Source organism: Symphalangus syndactylus, chromosome 1 (genome assembly GCF_028878055.3).
Source record: "Symphalangus syndactylus isolate Jambi chromosome 1, NHGRI_mSymSyn1-v2.1_pri, whole genome shotgun sequence".
NCBI classification, from domain to species: Eukaryota; Metazoa; Chordata; class Mammalia; order Primates; family Hylobatidae; genus Symphalangus; species Symphalangus syndactylus.
In genome coordinates, this window is record NC_072423.2 from 42,477,758 (window position 1) to 42,505,092 (window position 27,335).

The window sequence follows — 27,335 nt, forward strand, 5'->3', positions numbered from 1 at the left end:
CTGCCTCCAGGAAGTTTACATTTCAGTAGGGGCAAAGACAAGAAACAAAGAAACCACGGTATTATGTAAAATAACACTCAGGTTTTAAAGAAAAATAAAATAGAACCAGTTTTACATACTGACAGCCTTATTTTAGGAAGGGTAGTCAAGCAAGCTGTCTGAGGAGGTGCTGATGGATGCATATCTATTTGTAGGAGGTGAGAAAGTGAATTAAGTGAATAGAGACAAAGAAGGCCACTATGTAGTGGTAAAGGGATCGACTCAACAAGAAGAGCTAACTATCCTAAATATATATGCACCCAATATAGGAGCACCCAGATTTATAAAGCAAGTCCTTAGTGACCTACAAAGAGACTTAGACTCCCACACGATAAAAATGGGAGACTTTAACACCTCACTGTCAGTATTACACAAATCAACGAGACAGAAGGTTAACAAGGATATCCGGGACTTGAACTCAGTTCTGGACCAAGAGGAACTAATAGACATCTACAGAACTCTACACCCCAAATCAAGAGAATACACATTCTTCTTAGCACCACATCACACTTATTCTAAAATTGACCACGTAATTCGTAGTAAAACACTCCTCAGCAAATGTAAAAGAAGAGAAATCACAGCAAACTGACTCTCAGACCACAGTGCAATCAAATTAGAACTCAGGATAAAGAAACTCATCCAAAACTGCACAAATACATGGAAACTGAAAAACCTGCTCCTGAACGACTACTGGGTACATAACGAAATGAAGGCAGAAATAAAGATATTCTTTGAAACCAATGAGAAAAAGATACAACGTACTAGAATCTCTGGGACACATTTAAAGCAGTGTGTAGAGGGAAATTTATAGCACTAAATGCCCTCAAGAGAAAGCAGGAAAGATCTACAATCGACACCCTAACATCACAATTAAAAGAACCAGAGAAGTAAGACCAAATTCAAAAGCTAGCAGAAGGCAAGAAATAACTAAGATCAGAGCAGAACTGAAGGAGATAGAGACACAAAAAAAATCTTCAAAAAATCAATGAATCCAGGGGCTGGTTTTTTGAAAAGATCAACAAAATAGACCGCTAGCAAGAAAAGAGAGAAGAATCAAATAGACACAATAAAAAATGATAGAGAGGATATCACCACAGATCCCACAGAAATACAAACTACCATCAGAGAATACTATAAACACTTCTACAGAAATGAACTAGAAAATCTAGAAGAAATGGATAAATTCCTGGACACATACACCCTCCCAAGACTAAACCAGGAAGAAGTTGAATCTCTGAATAGACCAATAACAGCTTCTGAAATTGAGGCAATAATTAATAGCCTACCTACCAAAAAGAGTCCAGGACCAGACGGATTCACAGCCTATTTCTACCAGAGGTACAAAGAGGAGTTGGTACCATTCCTTCTGAAACTATTTCAATAAATAGAAATAGAGGGAATCCTCCCTAAATCGTTTTATGAGTCTAGCATCATCCTGATACTAAAGCCTGGTAGAGACACAACAAAAAAAGAGAATTTTAGGCCAATATCCCTGATGAACATCAATGCAAAAATCCTCAATAAAATACTGGCAAACTGAATCCAGCAGCATATCAAAAAGCTTATCCACCACGATCAAGTTGGCTTCATCTCTGGGATGCAAGGCTGGTTCAACATATGCAAATCAATAAACATAATCCATCACGTGGCCGGGCACGGTGGCTCACGCTTGTAATCCCAGCACTTTGGGAGGCCGAGGCGGGCGGATCATGAGGTCAGGAGATCGAGACCACGGTGAAACCCCGTCTCTACTAAACAATACAAAAAATTAGCCGGGCGTGGTGGCAGGCGCCTGTAGTCCCAGCTACTCAGAGAGGCTTAGGCAGGAGAATGGCATGAACCCGGGAGGCGGAGCTTGCAGTGAGCCAAGATTGCACCACTGCACTCCAGCCTGGGCAACAGAGTGAGACTCCATCTCAATAAAAAAAAAAAAAAAATCTATCACGTGAACAGAACCAATGAATAAAAAAACACATTATTATCTCAATAGATGCAGAAAAGGCCTTTGACAAAATTCAACAGCCCTTCATGCAGAAAACTCTCAATAAACTAGGTATTGATGGAATGTATCTCAAAATAATAAGAACTATTCATGACAAACCCACAGCCAATATCATACAGAATGGGCAAAACTGGAAGCATTCCCTTTGAAAACCAGCACAAGACAAGGACGCCCTCTCTCACTACTCCTATTCAACATAGTGTTGGAAGTTCTGGCTAGGGAAGTCAGGCAAGACAAAGAAATAAAGGGTATTCAATTAGGAAAAAAGGAAGTCAAATTGTCTCTCTTTGCAGATGACGTGATTGTATATTTAGAAAATCCGTAATCTCAGCCCAAAACCTCCTTAAGCTGATAAGCAACTTCAGCGAAGTCTCAGGATACAAAATCAATGTGCAAAAATCACAAGCATTCCTATACACCAATAATAGAGTGCCAAATCATGAGTGAACTCCCATTCACAATTACTACAAAGAAAATAAAATACCTAGGAATCCAACTTACAAGGGATGTGAAGGACCTCTTCAAGGAGAACTACAAACCACTGCTCAACAAAATAAAAGAAGACACAAACAAATGGAATAAAATTCCATGCTCATGGATAGGAAGAATCAATATCATGAAAATGGCCATATTGCCCCAGGTAATTTATAGATTCAATGTTATCCCCATCAAGCTACCACTGACTTTCTTCATAGATTTGGAAAAAACTACTTTAAAGTTCATATGGAACCAAAGAAGAGCCCACATAGCCAAGACAATTCTAAGCAAAAAGAACAAAGCTGGAGGCATCACTGACTTCAAACTATACTATGAGGCTACAGTAACCAAAACAGCATGGTACTGGTACCAAAACATATATATAAACCAATGGAACAGAACAGAGGCCTCAGAAATAACACCACCCATCTACAACCATCTGATCTTTGACACACCTGACAAAAACAAGAAATGGGGAAAGGATTCCCTATGTAATAATTAGTGGTGGGAAAATTAGCTAGCCATATGTAGAAAGCTGAAACTTGATCTGTCTCTTATACCTTCTACAAAAATTAACTCAAGATGGATTAAAGACTTAAATGTAAGTCCTAACACCATAAAAACCCTAGAAGAAAATGTAGGCAATACCATTCAGGACATAGGCACAGGCAAAGACTTAATGACTAAAACACCAAAAGCAATGGCAACAAAAGCCAAAATTGGCAAATGGGATCTAATTAAACTAAAGAGCTTCTGCACAGCAAAAGAAACAATCATCAGAGTGAACAGGCAACCTACAGAATGGGAGAAAATCTTTGCATTCTACCCACTGGACAAACAGCTAATGTCCAGAATCTATAAAGAACTTACAGTTCCAAGAAAAAACAAACAACCCCTTTAAAAAGTGGGCAAAGGATATGAACAGACACTTCTCAAAAGAAGACATTTATGCAGCCAACAGACATACGAAAACATGCTCATCATTACTTGTCATCAGAGAAATACGAATCGAAACCACAATAAGATACCATCTCACGCCAGTTTGAATGACGATCATTAAAAAGTTAGGAAACAACAGATGTTGGAGAGGATGTGGAGAAATAGGAACGCTTTCACACTGTTGGTGGGAGTGTAAATTAGTTCAACCACTGTGGAAGACAGTGTGGTGATTCCTCAAGGATCTAGAACCAGAGAAACCTTCTGACCCAGCGATCCCATTACTGGGTATATACCAAAAGGATTATAAATCATGCTAGTATAAAGACACATGCACACATATGTTTACTGTGGCACTATTCACAATAGCAAAGACTTGGAACCAACCCAAATGTACATCAATGATAGACCAGATTAAGAAAATGTGGCACATATACACCATGAAATACTATGCTGCCATAAAAAAAGGATGAGTTCATGTCCTTTGCAGGGACATGGATGAAGCTGGAAACCATCATTCTAAGCAAACTATCACAAGGACAGAAAACCAAACACCACATGTTCTCACTCATAGGTGGGAGTTGAACAATGAGGACACATGGACACAGGGCAGGGAACATCACACACTGGTGCCTGCCAAGGGGTGGGGTCCGGGAGGAGGGATAGCAGGAGAAATACCTAAGGTAAATGACGAGTTGATAGGTGCAGCAAACCAATAAGGCACATGTATATCTATGTAACAAACCAGCACGTTGTGCATATGTACCCTAGAACTTAAAGAATAAACATAAAATAAAATAAAAGAAAATAAAGAACCAAGTATTGATTTGTTTTGCCATATTTAACTACATTAAAAGCTTATCACTGTTAAAAAAAAAAAAAAGAAAGTGAATTAAGTGAATGTAAAGAGCTAAAGGGTTTTAGGCAGAGAGAACAGAAAGGGAAAAGGTCTAGAGACAGGAGCATGCCTGGCATGATCCACAGATAGCAACCTATTTTTCTAGCCTTAATCAATATCATTCTTATGCATATACTCAGAATTTCAACCTAATCAAACAACTTAGCTTTGTGAAAAAAAATCATATAGCACAATTTTCTATCTTTGCGTTTTCATAAGTATAAATCCTTTTATATGTGATTCTCTTCACCTTCATTTCACTTGTCAAAATTAAGTTCATTTATTCAATCAAAAGTGTCTACTATTTGCCAATTAACTCATCAAAGAAATTGATTTTCTTAATATTCCAACTTGGTAATGATGCCTGCTCTAGATCTACAGAGACATTAGAGAATCTCTAATAGAATTTATATCTTAGTCCATATTCCTTTTTGAAATCTTTCCTTTCATATTAGGTTTAAAATATCATAAGAATGGCACTGAGAGTTACTCGTATTCCTATTACCTATGCCTAGTATACTACCTTACTGAAGGCTGGTGCTTGATATAGAATTAAATTTATTAAATATACAGTGAGGAGCAGAAATTAGTACTGAGGCAGTATTCTAATCTCCCCATTTACTGAGGTTTGGAAGTCAAAGTTGCTCCGTATTGGTCATTTCTGTGGCTCTCCAGCCTGCATTTTCATCTCTTTTAAGCATTGATTGTCAGTGTTAATGTAAACATTGTGTACATGTATGGTGTATGTACCTTTACTTTAGGTAATGTATAGAACCTTTCTAATTACAGGGGGTAGTTATCCCACCTATTGTTGCTATTCTTGGGAGAAAGAACCAAGCATAAGATATCAAATGAATGTCACAATTTGTGAAGTATTGAGGAGAAAATAAGAAGCCGATTCCATGATCAATGTCTTTAGATTGAGAATGAGGGTTAAGTGACTGCTTGTTTGCCCCATTTTTCTTGATCATAATCCTTCCATCCCCTGACACTCCATGGGGATTATTTTGGGAACATAATGAGGTCAAAACTAATGTGTGGTTGTAGAGGAAAAGATGCCCATTTTTCTCTTTCACTTTTCCCACATTTCAATCAGAATGCCTGTTTTGAAGTACCTATGGTCCAGTTCTAATGATGTCTACTTAAAAATTACAGTGTTACTAAAATGATATCAAGATTCTATAAGCTAGTATGGTTTTTGTCTAGTAAGGTGTCCTGGCTCTTATAACCATTAATAAGACTTGATACTGTTATGAGACTTAAGAGAAACCAGTTTGAAGTGACCCTCAATGCTTATAGCACAGTGGTATGGCACCTAGATCCATGGATGAAAAATTAACTATTTTAAAAGGAATTGGAGAAAAATGACAAACTTTGTCAACTATCCAATCTTGTCTAGAAACTAACCTAAGTAGGTTGAAACAATAGCAAATGCACATACAGTGGTTCTTTTGTGCTGGGTACTAAGAATTTAATATCGATAACCTTTCAATCCTTACAAGTCTCTATGAGAACATGTATTCATTGGAATGGCCTATGTTACTCGATAATAGCAAAAAACCCCTGAAATTTAGAATGCACATCTGTCATTGGTACCTGGCAAGTCTGAAATCCTCTGCTAAGGTAGAGATTCTACTTCCTAGGAGGAGCTCCCTTGTATATTTTTCATGTAGCTCCAGCTTCTCAGACATTTTGTCCTCCATCATTCTTTGTGGCCATATTTATTTACATTGTGCCTCAAAGTAATGCTTCCTTAGAACTGAGTAATTTTCTTAGTTCATTTGATGCCTGTGGATTTTGGCCTAAGATTGTTTTAAATCTCAAAACTTCAGTGTCTTTAGTCCCAGCTGTTGCTTTGTTTGTTTAAATTATATCATGATCCCAAGACACCACATTAAAGACCTTCCTTAAATCAGACTTTGATATGAAAAAACAATGCCCTTCTGCTATGCAGAAGCTACGAATAACTGTATTGAGTTAGCGTTTCTCCTTACTACGGTAAGTAACAAGCTCAGCTTTGTTTTAGTCACAAAATTAAAAAAAAAATTAGAGTATTTAGGATTTGACAGAACTTTGCCCCAAACATGGTTCCTTCCAATTATTATAAAATGATAGAGAATGTTTGATTTTTCCATCTATTTTCACCTGAGATTAAAGAAGTAACTATGTCAGGATGTCGGGGGGGGCGGGGGGGGGAAATGTAAGCATGGCTATTGTCTTACCACAATGAATGGAATCAAGCGGATAAGAAGCCAACAATTTTTTTAAGAGTTTGGCATTAACAAACAAAGCAACAGCTGGAACTAAAGAAGCTTAAGGTTTGAGATTTAAAACAATCTTTGTCTCACGCCTGTAATCCCAGCACTTTGGGAGGCCGAGGAGGGCGGATCACCTGAGGTCAGGAGTTTGAGATCAGCCTGGCCAACGTGGTGAAACCCTGTCTCTACTAAAAATACGAAAATCACTCAGGCGTGGTGGTGGGCGCCTGTAATCCAGCTACTCGGGAGGCTGAGACAGGAGAATCACTTGAACCGGGGAGGCGGAGGTTGCAGTGAGCCAAGGTCGCACCACTGCACTCCAGCCTGGGCACCAAAGAGCGAAATTCCGTCTCAGAAAACAAACAAACAAACAAACAAACAAAACTCCAAAACAATTTTAGGCCAAAATGCACAAGCATCAAATGAACTAAGAAAATCACTCAGTTCTAAGGGAGCATTACTCTGAGGCACAATATAAATAAATATGGCCACAAAGAATGATGGAAGGATACAATCGCCAAGAAGCTGGAGCCAGGAGTTACATGAGGTGAAGATTTTGAGGAAAGGAATTCAAAGAGTCTTAAAGGTATAACTGCTGTTTTATTATTTATATTAAAAAGTTGATGGATCTTTCCAAAATTTTCTAGAATGGATGATAACAAAGATTGTAAATTTTTCTTTTCTGTGTAAGAGTTTCCTAAAGAATAGTAAAGCTGTATTTATGTAGACAGTAAGCTTTGGTGAATGAATATCAATTCTCAAGTCATGTGGCATAATATAAAGAATATATACTTTGGTTTTAATTAGGCCAGTGCTGATTTTTCAATGATTTTTTATTATATGAATAATTTATGTTGACTTTAATAATTAAATAAAACACAATAAAAATATAATTACCTGTAATCTCACTTTCTGTCAATTTGGTAGTACATACAAAGTCTCTTTTTTTTTTCTTCTAGGCAAAACAAAAAATATTGTGTAAAAAATAAATACTTTCTCTTTTCACTTCAAGGCATTTTTTCCGTGTCATTTAATTTCTGTAATTACATTTGACCCTAGTACTTAAAACCTGTTTGATTTTGGAAAAATTGTTAATTTCTATGTTATTTTCTTTTTTTTTTTTTTTAATTATACTTTAGGGTTTTAGGGTACATGTGCACATTGTGCAGGTTTGTTACATATGTATCCATGTGCCATGTTGATTTCCTGCACCCATTAACTCGTCATTTAGCATTAGGTGTATCTCCTAATGCTGTCCCTCCCCCCTCCCCCCATCCCACAACAGTCCCCGGAGTGTGATGTTCCCCTTCCTGTGTCCATGAGTTCTCATTGTTCAATTCCCACCTATGAGTGAGAACATGCGGTGTTTGGTTTTTTGTCCTTGCGATAGTTTACTGAGAATGATGTTTTCCAGTTTCATCCATGTCCCTACAAAGGACACGAACTCATCATTTTTTATGGCTGCATAGTATTCCATGGTGTATATGTGCCACATTTTCTTAATCCAGTCTATCGTTGTTGGACATTTGGGTTGGTTCCAACTCTTTGCTATTGTGAATAGTGCCGCAATAAACATACGTGTGCATGTGTCTTTATAGCAGCATGATTTATAGTCCTTTGGGTATATACCCAGTAATGGGATGGCTGGGTCAAATAGTATTTCTAGTTCGAGATCCCTGAGGAATCGCCACACTGACTTCCACAATGGTTGAACTAGTTTACAGTCCCACCAACAGTGTAAAAGTGTTCCTATTTCTCCACATCCTCTCCAGAACCTGTTGTTTCCTGATTTTTTAATGATGGCCATTCTAACTGGTGTGAGATGGTATCTCACTGTGGTTTTGATTTGCATTTCTCTGATGGCCAGTGATGATGAGCATTTCTTCATGTGTTTTTTGGCTGCATAAATGTCTTCTTTTGAGAAGTGTCTGTTCATGTCCTCTGCCCACTTTTTGATGGGGTTGTTTGTTTTTTTCTTGTAAATTTGTTTGAGTTCATTGTAGATTCTGGATATTAGCCCTTTGTCAGATGAGTAGGTTGCAAAAATTTTCTCCCATTCTGTAGGTTGTCTGTTCACTCTGATGATAGTTTCTTTTGCTGTGCAGAAGCTCTTTAGTTTAATGAGATCCCATTTGTCGATTTTGGCTTTTGTTGCCATTGCTTTTGGTGTTTCAGACATGAAGTCCTTGCCCATGCCTATGTCCTGAATGGTATTGCCTAGGTTTTCTTGTAGGATTTTAATGGTTTTAGGTCTAACATATAAGTCTTTAATCCATCTTGAATTAATTTTTGTATAAGGTGTAAGGAAGGGATCCAGTTGCAGCTTTCTACATATGGCTAGCCAGTTTTCCCAGCACCATTTATTAAATAGGGAATCCTTTCCCCATTTCTTGTTTTTGTCAGGTTTGTCAAAGATCAGATAGTTGTAGCTATGCGGCATCATTTCTGAGGGCTCTGTTCTGTTCCATTGATCTATGTCTCTGTTGTGGTACCAGTACCATGCTGTTTTGGCTACTGTAGCCTTGTAGTATAGTTTAAAGTCAGGTAGCGTGATGCCTCCAGCTTTGTTCTTTCGGCTTAGGATTGACTTGGCGATGTGGGCTCTTTTTTGGTTCCATATGAACTTTAAAGTAGTTTTTTCCAATTCTGTGAAGAAAGTCACTGGTAGCTTGATGGGGATGGCATTGAATCTATAAATTACCTTGGGCAGTATGGCCATTTTCACGATATTGATTCTTCCAACCCATGAGCATGGAATGTTCTTCCATTTGTTTGTATCCTCTTTTATTTCATTGAGCAGTGGTTTGTAGTTCTTGTTGAAGGCGTCCTTCACATCCCTTGTAAGTTGGATTCCTAGGTATTTTATTCTCTTTGAAGCAATTGTGAATGGGAGTTCACTCATGATTTGGCTCTCTGTTTGTCTGTTATTGGTGTACAAGAATGCTTGTGATTTTTGTACATTAATTTTGTATCCTGAGACTTTGCTGAAGTTGCTAATCAGCTTAAGGAGATTTTGGGCTGAGACAATGGGGTTTTCTAGATATACAATCATATCATCTGCAAACAGGGACAATTTGACTTCCTCTTTTCCTAATTGAATACCCTTTGTTTCCTTCTCCTGCCTGATTGCTCTGGCCAGAACTTCCAGCACTATGTTGAATAGGAGCGGTGAGAGAGGGCATCCCTGCCTTGTGCCAGTTTTCAGAGGGAATGCTTCCAGTTTTTGCCCATTCAGTATGATATTGGCTGTGGGTTTGTGGTAGATAGCTCTTATTATTTTGAGATACGTCCCATCAATACCTAATTTATTGAGAGTTTTTAGCATGAAGGGTTGTTGAATTTTGTCAAAGGCCTTTTCTGCATCTATTGAGATAATCATGTGGTTTTTGTCTTTGGTTCTGTTTATATGCTGGATTACATTTATTGATTTGCGTATGTTGAACCAGCCTTGCATCCCAGGGATGAAGCCCACTTGATCATGGTGTATAAGCTTTTTGATGTGCTGCTGGATTCGTTTTGCCAGTATTTTATTGAGGATTTTTGCATCAATGTTCATCAAGGATATTGGTCTGAAATTCTCTTTTTTGGTTATGTCTCTGCCAGGTTTTGGTATCAGGACGATGCTGGCTTCATAAAATGTGTTAGGGAGGATTCCCTCTTTTTCTATCGATTGGAATAGTTTCAGAAGGAATGGTACCAGTTCCTCCTTGTACCTCTGGTAGAATTCAGCTGTGAATCCATCAGGTCCTGGACTCTTTTTGGTTGGTAAGCTATTGATTATTGCCACAATTTCAGAACCTGTTATTGGTCTATTCAGAGATTCAACTTCTTCCTGGTTTAGTCTTGGGAGGGTGTATTTGTCGAGGAATTTATCCATTTCTTCTAGATTTTCTAGTTTATTTGCATAGAGGTGTTTGTAGTATTCTCTGATGGTAGATTGTATTTCTGTGGGATTGGTGGTGATATCCCCTTTTTCGTTTTTTATTGCATCTATTTGTTTCTTCTCTCTTTTCTTCTTTATTAGTCTTGCTAGCAGTCCATCAATTTTGTTGATCTTTTCAAAAAACCAGCTCCTGGATTCATTAATTTTTTGAAGGGTTTTTTGTGTCTCTATTTCCTTCAGTTCTGCTCTGATTTTAGTTATTTCTAGCCTTCTGCTAGCTTTTGAATGTGTTTGCTCTTGCTTTTCTAGTTCTTTTAATTGTGATGTTAGGGTGTCCATTTTGGATCTTTCCTGCTTTCTCTTGTGGGCATTTAGTGCTATAAATTTCCCTCTACACACTGCTTTGAACGTGTCCCAGAGATTCTGGTATGTTGTGTCTTTGTTCTCATTGGTTTCAAAGAACATCTTTATTTCTGCCTTCATTTCATTATGTACCCAATAGTCATTCAGGAGCAGGTTGTTCAGTTTCCATGTAGTTGAGTGGTTTTGAGTGAGTTTCTTAATCCTGAGTTCTAGTTTGATTGCACTGTGGTCTGAGAGACAGTTTGTTATAATTTCTGTTCTTTTACATTTGCTGAGGAGAGCTTTACTTCCAACTATGTGGTCAATTTTGGAATAGGTGTGGTGTGGTGCTGAAAAAAATGTATATTCTGTTGACTTGGGGTGGAGAGTTCTGTAGATGTCTATTAGGTCCACTTTATGTAGAGCTGAGTTCAATTCCTGGATATCCTTGTTAACTTTCTGTCTCGTTGATCTGTCTAATGCTGACAGTGGGGTGTTAAAATCTCCCATTATTATTCTATGGGAGTTTAAGTCCCTTTGTAGGTCACTGAGGACTTGCTTTATGAATCTGGGTCCTCCTGTGTTGGGTGCATATATATTTAGGATAGTTAGCTCTTCTTGTTGAATTGATCCCTTTACCATTATGTAATGGCCTTCTTTGTCTCTTTTGATCTTTGTTGGTTTAAAGTCTATTTTATCAGAGACTAGGATTGCAACCCCTGCCTTTTTTTGTTTTCCAGTTGCTTGATAGATCTTCCTCCATCCCTTTATTTTGAGTCTATGTGTGTCTCTGCACGTGAGATGGGTTTCCTGAATACAGCACACTGATGGGTCCTGACTCCTTATCCAGTTTGCCAGTCTGTGTCTTTTGATTGGAGCATTTAGCCCATTTACATTTAACGTTAATATTGTTATGTGTGAATCTGATCCTGTCATTATTATGTTAGTTGGTTATTTTGCTCATTAGATGCTATAGTTTCTCCCTAGCCTCGATGGTCTTTACAGTTTGGCATGTTTTTGCAGTGGCTGGTACCGGTTGTTCCTTTCCATGTTTAGTGCTTCCTTCAGGAGCTCTTTTAGGGCAGGCCTGGTGGTGACAAAATCACTCAGCGTTTGCTTGTCTGTAAAGTATTTTATTTCTCCTTCACTTATGAAGCTTAGTTTGGCGGGATAGGAAATTCTGGGTTGAAAATTCTTTTCTTTAAGAATGTTGAATATCGGCCCCCACTCTCTTCTGGCTTGTAGAGTTTCTGCTGAGAGATCAGCTGTTAGTCTGATGGGCTTCCCTTTGTGGGTAACCCGACCTTTCTCTCTGGCTGCTCTTAACATTTTTTCCTTCATTTCAACTTTGGTGAATCTGACAATTATGTGTCTTGGAGTTGCCCTTCTCGAGGAGTATCTTTGTGGCGTTCTCTGTATTTCCTGAATCTGAATGCTGGCCTGCCTTGCTAGATTGGGGAAGTTCTCCTGGATAATATCTTGCAGAGTGTTTTCCAACTTGGTTCCATTCTCCCCATCATTTTCAGGTACACCAATCAGACGTAGGTTTGGTCTTTTCACATAGTCCCAAATTTCTTGGAGGCTTTGTTCATTTCTTTTTATTCTTTTTTCTCTAAACTTTCCTTCTCTCTTCATTTCATTCATTTCATCTTCCATCAGCGATACCCTTTCTTCCATTTGATCGCATCTGCTACTGAGGCTTCTGCAATCTTCGCATAGTTCTCGAAACTTGGCTTTCAGCTCCATCAGCTCCTTTAAGCCCTTCTCTCCATTGGTTATTCTAGTTATCCAGTCTTCTAAGTTTTTTTCAAAGTTTTTAACTTTTTTGCTATTGTTTTGAATTTCCTCTCATAGCTCAGAGTAGTTTGATCGTCTGAAGCCTTCTTCTCTCAACTCATCAAAGTCATCCTCCATCCAGCTTTGTTCCGTTGCTGGTGAGGAACTGCGTTCCTTTGGAGGAGGAGAGGTGCTCTGCTTTTTAGAGTTTCCAGTTTTTTTGGTCTGTTTTTTCCCCATCTTTGTGGTTTTATCTACTTTTTGTTTTTGATGATGGTGATGTACAGATGGATTTTTGATGTGGATGTCCTTTCTGTTTGTTAGTTTTCCTTCTACCAGATAGGACCCTCAGCTGCAGGTCTGTTGGAGTTTACTAGAGGTCCACTCCAGACCCTGTTTGGCTGGGTGTCAGCAGCGGTGGCTGCAGAACAGCGGATTTTCGTGAGACCACAAATTCAGCTGTCTGATAGTTCCTCTGAAAGTTTTGTCTCAGAGGACTACCCAGTTGAATGAGGTGTCAGTCTGTCCCTACTGGGGGGATGCCTCCCAGTTAGGCTGCTCAGGGGTGAGGGACCCACTTTAGGAGGCAGTCTGTCCGTTCTCAGATCTCCAGCTGCGTGCTGGGAGAACCACTACTCTCTTCAAAGCTGTCAGTCAGACAGGGACATTTAAGTCTGTGGAGGTTCTTGCTGGGTTTTTGTTTGTCTGTGTCCTGCCCCCAGAGGTGGAGCCTACAGAGTCAGGCAGGCCTCCTTGAGCTGTGGTGGGCTCCACCCAGTTCGAGCTTCCTGGCTGCTTTGTTTACCTAAGCAAGCCTGGGCAATGGCGGGCGCCCCTCCCCCAGCCTCGCTGCCACCTTGCAGCTGGATCTTAGACTGCTGTGCTAGTAATCAGCGAGACTCCCTGGGCTTAGGACCCTCCGAGCCAGGTGCGGGACACAATCTCCTAGTGTGCCATTTTCCAGGCCCGTTGGAAAAGCGCAGTATTAGGATGGCACTGACCCGATATTCCAGGTGCCGTCTGTTTCCCCTTTCTTTGACTAGGAAAGGGAACTCCCTGACCCCTTGCGCTTCCCGAGTGAGGCAATGCCTCGCCCTGCTTCGGCTCGCGCACAGTGCGCTTCACCGACTGTCCTGCACCCACTGTTAGGCACTCCCTAGTGAGATGAAACCGGTACCTCAAGCAGAAATGCAGAAATCACCAGTCTTCTGTGTCGCTGGGGCTGGGAGCTGGAGACCGGAGCTGTTCCTATTCCGCCATCTTGGCTCCACCCTTCTTCTATGTTATTTTCATGTGTAATATGGAAAGAACTTTGCAGAGGTCCTCTCCGTGGATTAAATAGTATGATACCAGTGAAGTACTCAGAAATGTCTGACACCAATGAGCTTAACTAAGTGTTGATACTCTTCCATTTCTATATGCTTTCTGAGGAAATCTGTTCATATCCACACAGGGCCAGCCAAAATTTATGTAAACATGAAAAGAAAAAAAAAAGGACAAGCTAAAATGTTCTCATGAATAGCTATGACTGCAGTCTATTATTAGGTGTCGTAGAGACACCAATCTTGCATGTTTTACTCTGGCCAGACTGACATAATGTTCAGGTGCTGAGGACAATACGAGACTCAGTCACCTGATTTTACCTGGAATTAATTATACTGGGCTTGCAGCCTCCTTTCCTGCTTTGTATTTGTGTTCTAGTGGGAGCTGGGGCGCCATGTTATTAATCATATTCCACTTGGCTGAGGAACTTCCACATTGCAGTATCTTTCTATTTTACCTGGGGAAAGATCTTTACATCAGTGATCTATATTCTCTGGTAGACTGTGGGGAACTACTCAAAAAATATTCACCAAGGAGAGCTCTATATCTCTCCACTAAGCCTTGAGTATTACTTTTTAAAATATACTTTATTTTATTTAATTAATTAATTAATTTTCCGAGACAAAGTTTTGCTCTCATCTCCCAGGCTGGAGTACAGTGGCATGACCTCTGCTCACTGCAAACTCCGCCTCCTGGGTTCAAGTGATTCTCCTGCCTGTTGCCAAAAAGACACCCAATATAAGGGTCAGTCCCTTCTAACTGTTATATGTTATATAGCATCTTCTTCTGTTTTACAATAGCCTGTGATATTATGATATTTAAGCTCTGGCATGTCTTATAAATAACAGCCTTGGAGTTTGACTTATGGTACAATGGACATATTGTTTCAGGAGTTTCTCAGTTTGGCTGCCTTTCTTGGCTTTCCTAAGCTATGGAATAAAACCTTGAAAACCTAAATTTATTACAAGTGGCAGCAGATGACTTGGCTGTTTTCTCCATTCCAGTAAGTCGTCAGAAGAGATTTGAAATTTGCCTTAGTAAGAGACAGCTATTAAAGTAGCTTGGTTCTCTTACTAGTTTTGCTGAATCTCTAAAGAGTTCTTTGAATTTGGACTGGATTGATGTTATTCAATTTCTCATAAAATATCAGGTAAATGCCAATTACATGGTTAAGGTAAGTAATTAGATTTCTTTAGTGGTAAAATAAGAAAAGAGAAGTATCCTTAGAGGCTGTATTAGTCTGTTTTCACACTGCTATACAGACATACCCAAGACTGGGTAATTTATAAAGAAAAGAGGTTTAATTGGCTCACAGTTCTGCAGGACTAGGGAGGCCTCAGGAAACTTAGAATCATGGTGGAAGGCAAAGGAGAAGCAAGGACCTTCACATGGTGACAGGAGAGAGGAATGAAGAGTGAAGGGGGAAGAGCCCCTTATAAAACTATCAAATCTCATGAGAACTCACCCACTATCATGAGGTCAGCATGGGGGAAACAGCCCCCATGATCAAATTACCTCCACCTGTTCTCTCCCTTAACATGTGGGGATTATGGAGATGATAATTCAAAATGAGATTTGGGTGAGGACACAAAGCTTAACCATATCATATGCAAAGGGAACACAATGGAAAGAGTGAACTATAGTAAAGTCCAAAGAGGGAAATCAAGTCATTTGCTGGTGAGAGCACAATTAACAAATCTTGCAAGGGCAGAGGATGGAATCTTGGTCTACATGGAGGATATAAAACTTCTTTAGTCTTCATGGGGAGAGAATTAATAACAGTAGGTTGAAAAAAGCTGGAGAGGGAGAGAATGAGATAATGATGGGAGAAGAGATGAGTTTGAGAGTCATTGTTTTGCCTGACTGGGTCCAAATGCCAGGGACAAACTGAACACATCTAAGCAATTGTCCACAGATGAGCCAACTTAAAACTGAGTAGATTTTTACTAATGACATAGAAGTATACATGTTCAGATGGGGGATGCTCATTTAGTGGAGAGTAAGAAAGCCTACATTACATTTTCTGCCATCAAAGACTGCAGGATAAGAGTTATCGACCTTGTTTGTCTATTAGAATCACATGCAGACTTTTTAAAACACTGATTGTGGGGTCCCACCTCAAGAGATTCTGATTTAATTGGTCTGGTGTGTGGACTGAAAATCCTCACCTGTTAATAGGCTCCCAGGTGATTCCAATATGCAGCCAAGGCTCGCAGCTCTAATCTAGGAGGAAGGTTGACTCAGATTAACTCTATGAGCACAAACCTCTGCAGAGAGAAATTATACTCTGTCTTCTGTGGAGATATAAATTTTACAGATATAAATTTTATCAGATTTTTCACATCGCCAAATAGACTTCAGGCTCTCAATCAGTTTTAATGTAATAGATATATTTCAGGCAATATTAAGTAGACCAATAGTCTATCTTGATTCAACTAGCTGGATAATTATTCAGTTGTGCAATTCACTAGGCAGAATCTTAAACCATATAGAAGAATAGCTATATTTTTAAAAGATTAGTACTGCCCAATAATAAAAAAGAAATTGCTAGGGCCTATTGTTTTAATTGATTAATAGGATGAAATGATATAACCTAGGCTTTTAAGAAATACTTAACAGCTTGTTCTCATATCCTGAAAATATACTGACCTAGAAAAATTTATGGGTTTGAATTGTTCAATAATGAAAGACAATGAAGTGAAGACAACATCATATAGCTCATTTACCTCCTCATTATGTCTTAGAAAACTGAAATAATCTTAAATGAAGATTCCACAGCCTTTCCTGGTTATGACACATGAATCTCACTTTCACTGAGTTTCTACTTGAAGAGCCAGTGATGGTGTTCAGGATCTTATCTCTCTCTCTCTCTCTCTTTCTCTCTCTCTCACACACACACACACACACACACAAGATGAGTCCTATGTGGATGCATTTTTCAGTCCATTAAAACTTTATTAATTTGAGAGATAGCGTGGTAGAACTGGACTGGAACCTGGAGAACTAAATTTTGGTACCAGCTTGTATCATTGAAGTGGCTTTGACTGGGCCTCTTAATCAATTAAAGTCTACCTTTCTTACTTATAAAACTGGGATAAATAAGACTTGTCCTGCCTGTCTAGCAAGTTTCTGTGAGGAACAAAACCACAGCTCAATAGTTACTAAAGACTTTTTTCTACAGTTCAGGTTGGTTTTATTTACTCCTGACCTTCTTTGTGCTAGGCATTATACTCTTATCTGGGAATTTATGGAAGAATAAGATGCAACACAATTTTTGTAAAACTTTACAGTCATCTTCATAGAAGAATAAGACATAGTTCATATTTTGGAAAAGTTTATCATCAATATCTGCAGTGTGAGATACATCTGCTCACTGTACCACCTAACTATGAGAGACAATTTATTAGTAGCTCCATTCCCACTAGGAAGTAATGCCTATAATTAATCTTAGTGGCCCTTGGTTCTCTACCTTGTCAATCCTGAGTGGGTCCCTTTGTGTCTTTGGTCCATTACATATATTCTACTCTCAAACTTCAATTGTGTAAGCTGAATTTATAAAATTAATGATCGTTTGTCTCTTGTGTTGCACACTAGCTTTCTACTGGGATGAAATTACTGTCCAAAGCTCCTGCCTATAATGTGGGGCCTTGACAATTACACTAGCATTTACTAGTTTACTTTTTCCAAGAATTAGGAGGTAAATAGTTTCCAGGGCTTAGTGAAAATTAAAAATGTGGAACTAGTTCAAATATTATTAAGGGATTGAAGATGGCCACAGCTGAGCACTAAACCAAATGCTGAGCATTTCTGAGGCACAAAGCCCTGTGCAACTCTCGTGAACCCAGAGATGCTATATAATCCAGTTACTGTCTTGGGTCCTTTTCAAAATATATCCAGAGTTTTTTGTAGGTTTGAAAAGAGATGATATCACCCACCTAATTATATAAATTCTCATACTCAAAGCTCCTTGGGGCTAACTACTGGACTGGATCTTTTGTTTCCAAAATCCTCCTGGATATTGCCTAATTCCCTCAGAGTAGCTGAGATGTTGGTATTTTTCTTAAAAACATGACCTCACACAGAATTAGTTCACCTCTCCCTGGCCCAGCCCCACACATTCCCACTGCTGTAGGAGTGTACCCTGTGCTCTGTTGTCAACTCAGGGTTTTCTAAGGGGCTCACTCCCACCCAAGGAAGGACATGGCACTCCTCCCATATGCTACCCAGTGTAGTGTACTACCCCATGTAGAGTACTACCTGAAGGCTTACAAGTATCTGAGTGTGCAGCATGCAGCAGGTCAGCTTTCTGTTTGGATAGCTAAGCAGTTTAGCTCAAGAATTGCAGTGTTTCCACTCAAATAAAGACCACACCTCCAGTAAGTGAGATCTTAAAGTAGGATCAGAGTTAAGTCCCAATGCACTGAATGGCAGGCAATTGGGCCAGAAGACTTTGGACCAGAAGTGTGGGATTTTCTCTGATCCAAGAATGATTTGGGCATTGGGATAGCGCTCCTCACAGAGATCCTTGCTACAGTGTCCGGGTCCTGAAACTTCCAGGCCGAAGATGAATCATAAGGAAACTTTCAGGGATGGGGCCTAGACATTCAAAGCCATGAACTTGGTGTCTTTGTATCCCTATTTTCTCTCAGAATTCTGTCCTTTACTGCCAAGTCTTTTTTCTCCTTTTATACACATTATGAGCTTCAAATACACTAAAAGTCACATCAGTCCACCATCCTTCCAAAAATAAATATTAAATAAAATAAAACTCATTTGCTCTTCCTTGCAGATAGTTATTAGAAACTTGATGGTCAATATTTTATTTCCAAAAGGAAGACAAATACTTTTATTTCCTCCAGGTTTCTATTCTTCACATATAATGAAGTTCAGATTGAAATTTCCAATTCAAATTCAGGAGTAAGGAGTTTTCACTTAACTTCTTCTAGGTTACATTCCTTTTCTTCCATACAGAGAATATGTGTTCTCAAGGACAATGGGAATAATAGAATATCCCATCATTATTCATTTACTTTGTCTCACTTTTTACATACAACAGACTCTGAATAACAATTCTAAAATTATCACAATTAATGATGAGTATAGTAACAGTTAAAATTTTATTTTGGCTTTTGTTATATCTTTGCTCATGCTTTTCCCTTTGTCTTCCAAGTTTTGTATTTAGTTTCAGTATATCTTGCTGCATGCCTTTATGGATTATACAAATGCTATTATTTCCACCTTCCCCATTATCTTCCTGTTTTTCTAATGGTCATCTGGGTTGATATCGTCAAGTACACTGTATGCTGTTTCAATAAATGGCTTCAATTTTATTTGTGTATGGGGGAAATTTTTCTTATTTTTTTATTTTTATTTTTGCTTTAGTTTGGTTTGCTTATTCAACTCCTATTACTTGTATGCCAAATCTTCTTTGCTGACATGGTTTGAATGTGTCTCCCCTCCAAATCGCATGTTAAAATGTGATCTCAATGTTGAAGGTGGGCCTAGTAGGAGGTGTTTGAGTCATGAGAGGAAATTCCTCATGAATGGCTTGATGCCCTCCCCTCAGTAATAAGTCAGTTCTCAATCTGTTAGTTCACGTGAGAGCTGGTTGTTTAAAAGAGCCTGGCACCTCCTCCTCTCTTGCTCCCTCTCTTGCCATGTGACACACCTGCTCCCCCTTCGCCTTCCACCATGAGCAAGAGCTTCCTAAGCCCTCACCAGAAGCCAAGCAGATGCAAGGGCCATGCTTGTACAGTCTGCAGAATTGTGAGCCAAATAAATCTCTTTTCTTTATAAATTAGCCAATCTCAGATATTCCTTTATACCAATGCAAAATGCACTAATACAGTTGCCCATCTTCAATTTTTGTCACCTTCTCTCAAATATTTTCATCTCTTTATTTCTTTTTTATGTTACAAATATTCCTTTTTTAAACCTTGTATTATAATTAATGTTGTCAACAATATTATGAGTAATATGAGGGCTATTCTATTACCAAGTTTTGTAATAAGTGTTCATTTTGTTGTTGTTTTGCTATTTCATTGCTATTTCTATTTTTATATGGGATTTGGAAAAACAAGTCTGCTACTGCTTAAACCATTTTTCTAGAACCCTTTCAGCAACAAATATTTTTGCTTATTTAACAAAATAAACCTGATCTGGCCATTACTAGGTCACAATCAATTATTTCTTTTATTAAAATAGACATTTATTAAAAAGACATTTATTGAGTTTCTGCTACTATAATAGATTTTATAGTCCTTTCAAGTTATTTTGCATATGTAATGAAAGTTATATACATGCGTGCATATATAACTTTCATAACTTACATGCATGCATGTGTATACTGAAGGTTATATATGTAAATAATTATATATATATATATATATATATATGCATGTCTTTAACATTATTTTAGACAATTGGATCCCATAAATTTTAGATGACACACAACTCCACCACTTGGTTTCTAGGTGATGTTTGACTATGTAATATTTATGTTTAAGAAGGTTGATATAACATATTCTTGCCCTGGCTTTAAAATTGTCCAGATTCCCACTGACAGTAACAGGATTTGAAAGTTATTGAATTTGAGGAAATATTCCAAAGAAATATGGTTTATAGTAATGATTCTTAATTTTTTTATGCCATTGATTTATCTAGGAAACTTCTAAAAAATATAAACTCTCAGTCCCTATCATAAACCTAATATGAATGATTTTTTGGGAATATGTAGTTTGGAAGACTTTATTTATTAATGTAATGTACAAAATAGTTGAATAGCAAATTCTAGAGGCAGGAGACTACACAAACGATCAATTAGCTATGTGTATTAAAACTCACAGGAAAGGTCATTAGTACTGGGGCTGAGGGAGACAAGCGAAGCAGAAATAACTCACCAGCAGGCATTGAGAAAGTTGAGGAAGGCACTTGTATAATATTATGGTTTTGTCTTGTAGAGTTTGTCAAAATTCTGAATAGGTGTGGCATATACGTGGCATGAGTGTCCAGAGCTCTAGAGCTCATGTAAGACTTGGCAAATTAGTTATGAAGCTCTTTTATGGTGAATCTGAATATCACTTCATAATTCTCATTAAAAAACAGTAACAGCAACAGCAGTGACTGCAGAAAACCACAACTCTGTGCAATTATTGTCAACAAGTTGGACTTGGCCTGTCCATCAAGATGTATTTGTCATTCTTGTTTAGTATCTGAGCACTTAATACATATAAAAATAGAAGTCCTGGACTGAATCTCAGAGGTGACAAGTGGTCACAGCTTGAGTTGCTTAAGATACAACTAAGGATACTATCTGAACAAAGACTCAGGGTGCATGAGTATCATTGTCTAGAAAGCCTGAGTTGTTCTGTAGGCTGTGCAGTCTGTTGCTTTTATTTTTTAAAATAGAGGCATATATATGATACTTTGGTGGCATGAGTCACTCAGGATCAGTGGGAGGTGAACTGGGTTCTGGAGATTCCCATGGTACTAAGTTCATTCCATTGAAAGTTGTTGAGTCATTAGTTGCACAAGACAACTTGTTAGAAAAATTACCATTACCTGTATGAGCATGTATGAATCACTTAACTTTTGATTTTATAAAAGAAAGGTTGGACTAAATATGTGTTTTCAAATTGTGCTCCAAGAGTCGCTAGAACTATCATGGGCCCACAGGAGAATTCCAGGCAAATAGCCTTGAAGCTAACTATCTCCTCGCCAGCACCCCGTCTCCCTCCTAAAGAAAATTCAGAAGCATCTCTGTGCTTGTACTTTTTGTTGAAAGATTTCTTTAATAAAATTGATTCATCCCTAGGTCCCCATTCAGTTCTTACATATTGTGCTTCAGTTACTCAAACCACTAAAATAAGCAGTAAGAGTTTGGAAGCAGTTACGCAAGAGGATAAAAAGTCATCAGAGAGAGAAACAGTGGGAAAGTTGAAGAATGCCACCGGAACAGGACACAGGCCACGTTGATCTTTTGTCCTTTAAGGTTTTTAGAAACAAACAATTGTGTACATTATCATTAAAGCTATTTATATAAAATGTTTTTATAGTGATAAAATGACATGCATTTAAATTTATACACATGATTTTACAAATAGTAATCCAGAACTCTTTCTCAATCATGGCCTGAAAAAAAGGACTGCATTTTAATTTATCTGCAAATATCTATAGAATCTAGCAGCAGACCCTTCTCTTCCCCTGGGACTGAGACAATACAGAGAGAATAATTAGATAAAGTTCATCTGGAAGACTATGGTAGCTTTCATGAAGACATTTGAATATCAGCTGCTAAAACTTAAGCCAAAGTTTCTACATTTGTACAACAAGTTCATTTAGGGTATTCAAAAAGGTCCTCTCCAATGTGTGGACATTTAAGCACAGAACTGTGAAAGAAGTAGAGAAATAAGAGATTTAGGAGTATAGGACTGGAACATGCTGGATGGTAGGTACAGCTGAGGCAATTTTCATTTCTAGGGTTATGTATTGGGTTGATGATCTGCTATGTGACTATTTTGGTAACTTTCCTTTTAGGATATAAATGTTAAATATTTAACAGTTTATCACCTTTTGCTAATTGGCAATATAATCCATGTTCACTGGAATATTTAAAAAGAAAATGTTAGGAAATTCAGAAAAAAAATGTAAATAATAAAAGGAACAGTTGTGCTGTAATCTTTTAAGAATAATTCTTACTATGAATTTAGTGCTCCATATTTCAGGATTCTTTTCTAGGCCTAACTAAATATATAGACCCATCTCCACTAACACAATCTTTTCAACATAAATAATTTATTTTTATATCTATATGTATCTATATCTATACCTCTATGTTTACTTATATCTATACACATGTCTGTATCTCTATCCATATCAATATTTATATCACTCTCTCTATATATATCCACTGGTAAAATTTTATCTATCTACTTTTCTTTCTTTCTTCTACTTTTTTCCCACAAAATTTCAATTATATGTGTTGGTAGGTACTTTGGTTGACAATCCAAAGTCATTCTCAAACACCTTCTTTCTTGATCATTCCAAAATAAGAGGGATTAGAAACATCCAAATAATCATTATCATTTGTTCAGCCCTTACCCCCGGCTTGAACCCAGACAAGACCAAGTGCCATGCTTTCCAGAAAATAATGAAAAAATAAAGTTTATATTATTCTTAATTTATGTACTCTATATAGTAATTGATATACTTAATTTCTATTTGATTAACATATCATTACTACCTCTTCACAGACATAAATGTGAACCTAAAATTGCTTGTTTAAATATAACAGTCATTTTTAATAAACTGCACACATTTAAAGCATGTGATTTTGTAAGATTTGTCATGTTGTCTTACATCTCTTTATACTGTCTCACACTGCATCTCCTGATCTGTGCTGATTGGATTTCTATACATTAGTTTGCACTTGTATCCTCTATTATACATTCTAGAATTTTGTTTAAATGAAATGATTAGTATAGTCCTTTTTTTCCCCTCCGATCTAATTCTCTCACCAAATTTGTTTTGTAATCCATGTATTTTATTGTGTGGCTATGTGGGAACTTGTTTATTCATTTACTTGCTGATAGCCATTTGGTTGTAGACAGGGTCTTTTTGTGTTGCCCAGACTGAAATGCAGTGATGTGATCACAGCTCACTGCAGCCTCAACTACCTGGGCTCAAGTGATCCTCCCACCTCAGCCTTCTGAGTACCTGGGACTACAGGCACACAGTACCCCTCCTGGTTAATTTTTGTATTTTTGAACTAAAGTGATCCACCCTCCTCGACTTCTCAAAGTGCTGGTATTGCAGACATTAGCCACCATACCCAGCCTTGTTTTCATTTTTAAAATGTGTTTTAACATGTAGATGTGTTTCTTTTCTTAATTTAAAAATATCTTGCTTTTAGGCGAGATGTTTAAATCACTTATGTTTAGGGTGACTGTTGATACAGTTAAGTTTAAATCTATCATTCTATTTGTTTTCTATTTGTCTCGTCTATTACTTTTCCATTTTCTTTTTTTCCTTCCTTTTTCTTCATCTACCTTTTTTGGGGTTAATTCACTGTTTTTTAAAATAATTATATTTTATTTTCTTTGTTGGCTTATGTGTTATAACTTATGGTATTTGATTTTATTATCACAACCTACCTTATATTAATATTATACTACTTTATGCATAGCATAGGAATTTTACAGTTTATTTTTATTTCTTCCCTCCCGGGTTTTATGTACTTATTATTGTACATTTTACTTCCTCATATGTCACAGCCTCACACCACATTGTTATTTAGTTTGTTTAAATAGTTAATAATCATTTGAATACATTTAAAGAAAAATTTTTACGTATTTGTACATGTAACTTACATATGGTGTTTTCCTTATGTAGATACATTTCTATCTATCTGGTATTATTTTTCCTTTTTACAGTGCAGATCTACTATTGAATTCTATAAGTATTCATGTTTCCATAAAAAAATTGTTTTTATTTTTGCATGATGTTTTACTTGGGTGTAGAATTGTCGATTGAGCACTTTTTCTTCCACTACTTTAAAGCTGTTGCTCCATTTTCATCTCTCTTGAATTATTTTTTATGAATAATCTTCAATCCTTTTCTTTGTATGCATTGTTTTTTAAAAAAATTTAATATTTCCTTTCCCTCTTCTTCTCCCTCTTTTACTAATTTGATTATGATGTGTCTTGGTGTAATTTTCTTTGTATTTCTTGGACTTGAGCTTCTTGAATCTAAATTTTGTATTTTCCAACAAATTTGGGAAAAATTGCCATTATTTCTTCAAATATGTTTGTTACTCTTCATCTTCCTCTCCTTCAAGAATACCAATAATATGTATATTGGGTGACACGAAGTTGTGCTTCTGCTCACTAATACTCTGTTTCTTCCCCCTCTCCCCTGTGGTTTAATTTTTAATAGTTTCTTATGTTATTTTTCAATTCACTTATCACTTTTTTAGCAATGCCTAGTCTGCCATTAATCCCTTCTAGTATTTTTTTTATCTCAGAGATTGTAGTTTACATCTCTTGAGATCTGAATTTTTTATATCTTACATGTCTCCATTTTACAGGTTTAATCTCTCCTCTAGCTTATTGAACATATGGAATATAATAATAATACTATTTCAGTAACTGTCTACTATGTCTTTCATCTAGGTCAGTTTGGTTGACATTTCTCCTCATTATGGGTAGTATTTTCTGGTTTCTTTGCATGCCTGATAATTTTTTTGAGTATATGTTAGACATTAAGAATTATACTTTGCTAGGTGCTGGGTTTGTTGTCATTGTTTGTTTTTGTATTCCCATAAATATTCTTGAACTTTGCTCTGCAATGCAGTTAAGTTACATGGAAACTTTGAATTTTTCAAGTCTAACTTTTAAGCTTTATCAGGCAGGTCTAGGGTAGCATGCAGTGTACGACTAATTAACCTACACTACAGAGGCAAGTCCCTTATGAGTTCTCGGCCCGTTGCCTCTTGAACTATGAGTTGTTCTTGGATGGCTTGGGAACAAAACCTATTTCTGGCCCTGTATGCACTATGGGTACTGTTCCTTCTAATGTTTTAGTTTTACAGTGTTCTCCCTTATTCACTTCCCCAAATTCAGGTGCATGTGCTGATCCTTACTGCATGTGCTAATGACCACTCTGCTCAATACTCAGAAATACTTTCTGATATCTGTTGAGCTTCCTATGTAGCTGTGACATGGTTTAGATATTTGTTCCCTCCGAATCTCTTATCAAAATGTGATTCCCAGTTTTGGAGGTGGGTCCTGGTGAGAGATGTTTAGTTCATAGAGGCAGATTGCTCATGGTTGGCTTGGTGGCCCCTCCATGGTAATGGTGAGTTCATGCAAGATCTGGTTGTTTAAAACAGTGTGACACTCCCTCCCTCTCAGCTTGTCCCTGCTCTGGCCATGTGATTTACTGGCTACCCTACTGCCTTTTACCATGACTGTAAGTTTCCTGAGGCCCTCACCAGAAGCAGGTGCAAGCACCATGTTTTCCATAGAGTCTGCAGAACCATGAGCCAAAATAAACTCTTTTCCTTATAAATTACACAGTCTCAGTTATTTCTTTATAGCAACGCAAAAAATGAACACAGCTGTGTCCTGTGAACTCTAACTTCCTTGATCTCTTTCAGTTCTTTTTCTTCAACTTGAGAAGTTCGCTAGGCTATTCCTGATTTTCCCTTCCCTGCTGCTCGGCTGAAGACTAATTAATGTGGTAAGCTGGGGCAGCTATTGGACTCACCTTGTTGATTTATCAACCCTCAGGATTCATTTTCTTTATTACCTATTCTCAATATCGAGAGCTGTTGTTTCAAACTGTTTTGTTTTTTAGTGTAGTTGTTTCATGCAGGCGTGCATATCTGATTTACCTTACTTCTCCTAAGTCAGAAGTGGCATACCTTACATAGTTTTGTTTTGTTTTTTATTTTTTTTGTTTTTTTGAGATGAAGTCTTGCTCTGTCACCCAGGCTGGAGTCCAGTGGTGCCATCTCAGCTCACTGCAACCTCCACCTCTCGTGTTGAAGCGATTATCCTGCCTCAGCCTCCCAAGTAACTGGGATTACAGGCGCATGCCACCACACCTGGCTAATATTTGTATTTTTAGTAGAGATGAGGTTTCACCATGTTGGCCAGGTTGGTCTCGAACTCCTGACCTCAAGGGATCTGCCTGCATCAGCCTCCCAAAGTGCTGAGATTACAGGTCTTATGTAGTATTTTAAAGAACAAAAATATCTCACTTTAATGAATCTTATATTGAGCAATATTTAGATTTTTTTCTCTCTTTTCTTATACAAATAGCATCAGGATTATAATTTTCTACATACACTTTTGTATTTAAGATACTTTCAGACTTGTTCTTTTCTCATTTAAACTGTGATCTTTATTATAATGTGTTGTGGTAAAAGTATAGAATTTTGAGAAGGTTTTTATGAGGGTTTCCCCTGTTATGCACTTCATATAAAAGGTAAAATTGTAAAAGTTCCAAGCTTCTAGGGAATTACCAAGATAATTATTCCCTGTATTAATGTTAGAAGAAAGCCCTAGTTTGCAACTAGAAAATAATTGAACAACAGAAATATATTACTCTTTAAGTGAATGAGAGAATTATTTTTATTAGAAAATGTCCTCAATATTCTCAAATAAATTATGTGAAATATCCCTTTTCTAAGAGATTGTTCATACAATGTAAATACATCTTAGAGATATACATTCTAATTTTATTTTACACATGTAACAATAATACTCAGATAATACAAGTCACAGTTATGTGTCTTAAGATTTCGTTTTCCTTTTCTTCTTTAGCATGAGTTTGAATTTTTAAAGAAGTTAAAAGGAACAAACTATCTTCTTGATTTAGAGACTAAGAATAAAAGTTATG